This window comes from Bubalus bubalis, chromosome 15, assembly GCF_019923935.1.
Source record: "Bubalus bubalis isolate 160015118507 breed Murrah chromosome 15, NDDB_SH_1, whole genome shotgun sequence".
In the NCBI taxonomy this organism is placed as follows: domain Eukaryota; kingdom Metazoa; phylum Chordata; class Mammalia; order Artiodactyla; family Bovidae; genus Bubalus; species Bubalus bubalis.
This window is the reverse complement of record NC_059171.1, coordinates 77,368,702-77,373,982: the sequence shown is the minus strand read 5'-3', so window position 1 is coordinate 77,373,982 and position 5,281 is coordinate 77,368,702. Positions and strand designations below refer to the sequence as shown.

Below are 5,281 nucleotides of genomic sequence, written 5' to 3'. Positions count from 1 at the left end.
ATTTGGAACCAGTCTATTGTTTCATGTCCAGTTCTGTTGCTTCCTGACCTGCATATAGGTTTCTCAAGGGGCAGGTCAGGTGATCTGGTATTCCCATCTCTTTCAGAATTTTCCACAGTTTATTGTGATCCACACAGTCAAAGGCTTTGGCATAGTCAATAAAGCAGAAATAGATGTTTTTCTGGAACTCTCTTGCTTTTTCCATGATCCAGCGGATGTTGGCAATTTGATCTCTGGTTCCTCTGCCTTTTCTAAAACCAGCTTGAACATCTGGAAGTTCACGGTTCACGTATTGCTGAAGCCTGACTTGGAGAATTTTGAGCATTACTTTACAAGTGTGTGAGATGAGTGCAATTGTGCAGTAGTTTGAGCATTCTTTGGCATTGCCTTTCTTTGGGATTGGAATGAAAACTGACCTTTTCCAGTCCTGTGGCCACTGCTGGGTTTTCCAAATTTGCTGGCATATTGAGTGCAGCACTTTCACAGCATCATCTTTCAGGATTTGAAATAGCTCAACTGGAATTCCATCACCTCCACTAGCTTTGTTCATAATGATGCTTTCTAAGGCCCACTTGATTTCACATTCCAGGATGTCTGGCTTTAGGTCAATGATCACACCATCATGATTATCTGGGTCATGAAGATCTTTTTTGTACAGTTCTTCGTGTATTCCTGCCACCTCTTCTTAATATCTTCTGCTTCTGTTAGGTCCATACCATTTCTGTCCTTTATCAAGCCCATTTTTGCATGAAATGTTCCCTTGATATCTCTAATTTTCTTGAAGAAATCTCTAGTCATCCCCATTCTGTTGTTTTCCTCTATTTCTTTGCATTGATCGCTGAGGAAGGCTTTCTTATCTCTTCTTGCTATTCTTTGGAACTCTGCATTCAGTTGCTTATATCTTTCCTTTCCTCCATTGCTTTTCGCTTCTCTTTTTTTCACAGCTATTTGTAAGGCCTCCCCAGACAGCCATTTTGCTTTTTTGCATTTCTTTTCCATGGGGATGGTCTTGATCCCTGTCTCCTATACAGTGTCAGGAACCTCAGTCCATAGTTCTTCAGACACTCTATCAAATCTAGTCCCTTAAATCTATTTCTCACTTCCACTGTATAATCATAAGGGATTTGATTTAGGTCATGCCTAAATGGTCTAGTGGTTTTCCCTACTTTCTTCAATCTAATTCTGAATTTGGAAATAAGGACCTCATAATCAGAGCCACAGTCAGCTCCCGGTCTTGTTTTTGCTGACTGTATAGAGTTTCTCCATCTTTGGCTGCAAAGAATATAATCAATCTGATTTCGGTGTTGACTATCTGGTGATGTCCATGTGGAGTCTTCTCTTGTGTTGTTGGAAGAGGTTGTTTGCTATGACTAGTGTGTTCTCTTGGCAAAACTCTATTAGCCTTTGCCCTGCTTCATTCCATATTCCGGACTTCCCTTGTGGCTCAGATGGTAAAGCGTCTGCCTACAATGCAGGAGACCCAGGTTCAATCCCTGGGTCGGGAAGGTCCTCTGGAGAAGGAAATGGCAATCCACTCCAATACTCTTGCCTGGAAAATCCCATGGATGGAGGAGCATGGTAGGCTACAGTCCATGGGGTCGCAAAGTGTTGGACACGACTGAGCGACTTCACTTCACTTCTTCATTCCATATTCCAAGGCCAAATTTGCCTGTTACTCCAGGTGTTTCTTAACTTCCTACTTTTGCATTCCAGTCCCCTATAATGAAAAGGACATCTTTTTTGGGTGTTAGTTCTAAAAGGTCTTGTAGATCTTCATAGAGCCATTCAACTTCAGCTTCTTCAGCATTACTGGTCAGGGCATAGACTTGGATTACTGTGATATTGAATGGTTTTCCTTGGAAACGAACAGAGATCATTCTGTCATTTTTGAGATTGCATCCAAGTACTGCATTTCAGACTCTTTTGTTGACCATGATGGCTACTCCATTTCTTCTAAGGGATTCCTGCCCACAGTAGTAGATATAATGGTCATCTGAGTTAAATTCACCCATTCCAGTCCATTTGAGTTCGCTGATTCCTAGAATGTCAACGTTCACTCTTGCCATCTCCTGTTTGATCACTTCCAATTTGCCTTGATTCATGGACCTGACATTCCAGGTTCCTATGTAATATTGCTCTTTACAGCATCAGACCTTGCTTCTATCACCAGTCACATCCACAACTGGGTATTGTTTTTGCTTTGGCTCCATCCCTTCATTCTTTCTGGAGTCATTTCTCCACTGATCTCCAGGAGCATATTGGGCACCTACTAACCTGGGGAGTTCCTCTTTCAGTATCTTATCCTTTTGCCTTTTCATACTGTTCTTGGAGTTCTCAAGGCAAGAATATCGAAGTGGTTTGCCATTCCCTTCTCCAGGGGACCACATTCTGTCAGACCTCTCCACCATGACCCGCCCATCTTGGGTGGCCCCACAGGGCATGGCTTAGTTTCATTCATATATATAAACGTATATTATATGTAATAAAATGCTAGAGTAAATTACATATGTAGTTTATTAAAATATCTACATATATAATAAATTATAAACTATATATACTTTATTATATATAATATAATTTATAATATAAATAATTTATATATTTATAAGGTATATTATTTATTACATAATTATCTATATATAATAATAAACTACATATATATAGCTTATTAAAAGTTCTACATGTAAACTATATACATGTACTTTTTGAAAGCTCTAAGGAGTTCTGTAGTAGCAAGCTGCTTTATCATTATTTGACCCAGACTTTCTCAAGGCAATTTGGCTAAGAAAACTTTCTGTCTTATGACACACATATATGTACAGGGAGCTAGTGTTCCACAGTACACATTTTGAGAGTTGCTGGCAGAAAGTGCAGAGTAGAGACCGAATAATTATATGTCTTGAAAATCCACCTCTGAATTAAAAAAGAAGAAGGAAATGTCCTTGTTCCCCCAGAGACATGACGCTGCAGAATCAGCGCTCAACCCATTTGTCTTCTCATTGTGCTCATCATGCTGAAAGTAGTGACTAGTCATTGTTGGAGGTAAACTGTGCTTAAATCCGATTCAGGCTCGATAGTCGTTTTTTGTCGGCTACCTTATAAATAAGTCACAACTCTTAAGAGCTGAGGCAATTGGTTCTGAAAATGGGGGTGGAGCTAGAAGGGAGCCCTTGGCCGTTGTGTTCAATCTCTCATGCTGATGGAGGTGCATAAAATACATGGGCAAGGCCTTTGGCAGGATTTTTTCAAACAATGAGTAGAAAGTCGCTAGTGATTAGGATACAGTGAAGCGTGTTTAGGTTTGAAACACTCTTGTTAATTTAACGTACTGGAATGCTGTGAGATAGAAATGGGATGAAATGGATTGAAGTGAGAATAAACAATATGCGTGTACATCCCAGGTAGGAAGGTTAAATATTGTTTTCTGCCTTTGTTCAAATCTGTGTGCATGCCATACCTCTCTCTCTCTTTCTCTCTCTCTCTCTCTCTCTGTATGCACACATGCATAAACTCAGAGATTTTTGGACTATAATGTACTGATTTACAATATTCTTACAAAGAGCCATGGCTAATACCTTTGAAAAATAGGAATATAGACAGATGCTTTCAACCATGACTTAAAAGATGGAAGAGATAAAAAGATTAAAGAAATCCAAATTCAAGAGCCTGTCAGTGTTTGCTTCAGGATCTCGGATCCAATTACTAAACAGTTTCTGCCATTCCTCCCCTAGTCTTAGCCATCTCCTGTTCTAAGCATTGTAATTGTTTAGAATGAAGTATCATGGTAACTACCTAACTGATCTTTCTCCTTCTGTTCTTGCATCTTTCAATTCATTCTCCAATTAACTTTAAAAATATAAATATGGTAACATCTCTTCTCTCTCCACACACTCTCTCTCTCACACATTGACAAACAAAACAAACACACACATCTTGATGAGCTACTCATCACCTTTAGAATAAAGTTCAAAATACATAAACTAACACAAAATCCCTGGCTTCTGCCTCCAATTTGGATTCATTGATTTCTACTGTCTCCCTGCTCTTTCAACCTTATGTACATCTTCAGTTCAGTTCAGTTCAGTCACTCAGTCGTGTCGAACTCTTTGTGACCCCATGAACCGCAGCATGCCAGGCCTCCCTGTCCATCACCAACTCCCGGAGTTCACTCAAACTCGCGTCCATCGAGTCGGTGATGCCATCCAGCCATCTCATCCTCTGTCCTCCCCTTCTCCTCCTGCCCCCAATCCCTCCCAGCATCAGGGTCTTTTCCAATGAGTCAACTCTTTGCATCAGGTGGCCAAAGTATTGGAGTTTCAGCTTCAGCATCAGTCCTTCAATGAACACCCAGGACTGATCTCCTTTAGGATACACTGGTTGGATCTCCTTGCAGTCCAAGGGACTCTCAAGAGTCTTCTCCAACACCACAGTTCAAAAGCATCAATTCTTCGGCACTCAGCTTTCTTCAGAGTCCAACTCTCACATCCATACATGGCCACTGGGAAAACTATACCCTTGACTAGACAGACCTTTGTTGGCAAAGTAATATCTCTGCAAAAGCTATCTAGGTTGGTCATAACTTTCCTTTCAAGGAGTAAGCGTCTTTTAATTTCATGACTGCAGTCACCATCTGCAGTGATTCTGGAGCCCCCCAAAATAAAGTCTGACACTGTTTCCACTGTTTCTCCATCTATTTGCCATGAAGCAATGGGACCGGTTGCCATGATCTTAGTTTTCTGAATGTTGAGCTTTAAGCCAACTTTTTCAGTCTCTACTTTCACTTTCATCAAGAGGCTTTTTAGTTCCTCTTCACGTTCTGCCATAAGGGTGGTGTCATCTGCATATCTGAAGTTATTGATATTTCCCCCTGCAATCTTGATTCCAGCTTGTGCTTCTTCCAGCCCAGTGTTTTTCATGATGTACTCTGCATATAAGTTAAATAAGCAGGGTGACAATATACAGCCTTGACACACTCCTTTTCCTATTTGGGACCAGTCTGTTGTTCCATGTCCAGTTTTATCTGTTGCTTCCTGACCTGCATATAGCTTTCTCAAGAGGCAGGTCAGGTGGTCTGGTATTCCCACCTCTTTCAGGATTTTCCACAGTTTATTGTGATCCACACAGTCAAAGGCTTTGGCATAGTCAATGAAGCAGAAATAGATGTTTTTCTGGAACTCTCTTTCTTTTTCGATGATCCAGTGGATGTTGGCACCTTGGTCTCTGGTTCCTCTGCCTTTTCTCAAACCAGCTTGAACATCAAGAAGTTTATGGTTCACGTATT

The 5,281-nt window shown here is 40.7% G+C and overlaps 1 non-coding gene across 1 annotated transcript; it reads left to right on the top strand.

Annotated features, from left to right (window-relative positions):
- Positions 1-1,433: 1,433 nt before the first annotated feature.
- Positions 1,434-1,505, top strand: TRNAC-ACA. The gene has a single exon. It is a non-coding gene; the product is annotated as a tRNA-Cys (tRNA).
- The last annotated feature ends 3,776 nt before the right edge of the window (positions 1,506-5,281 follow it).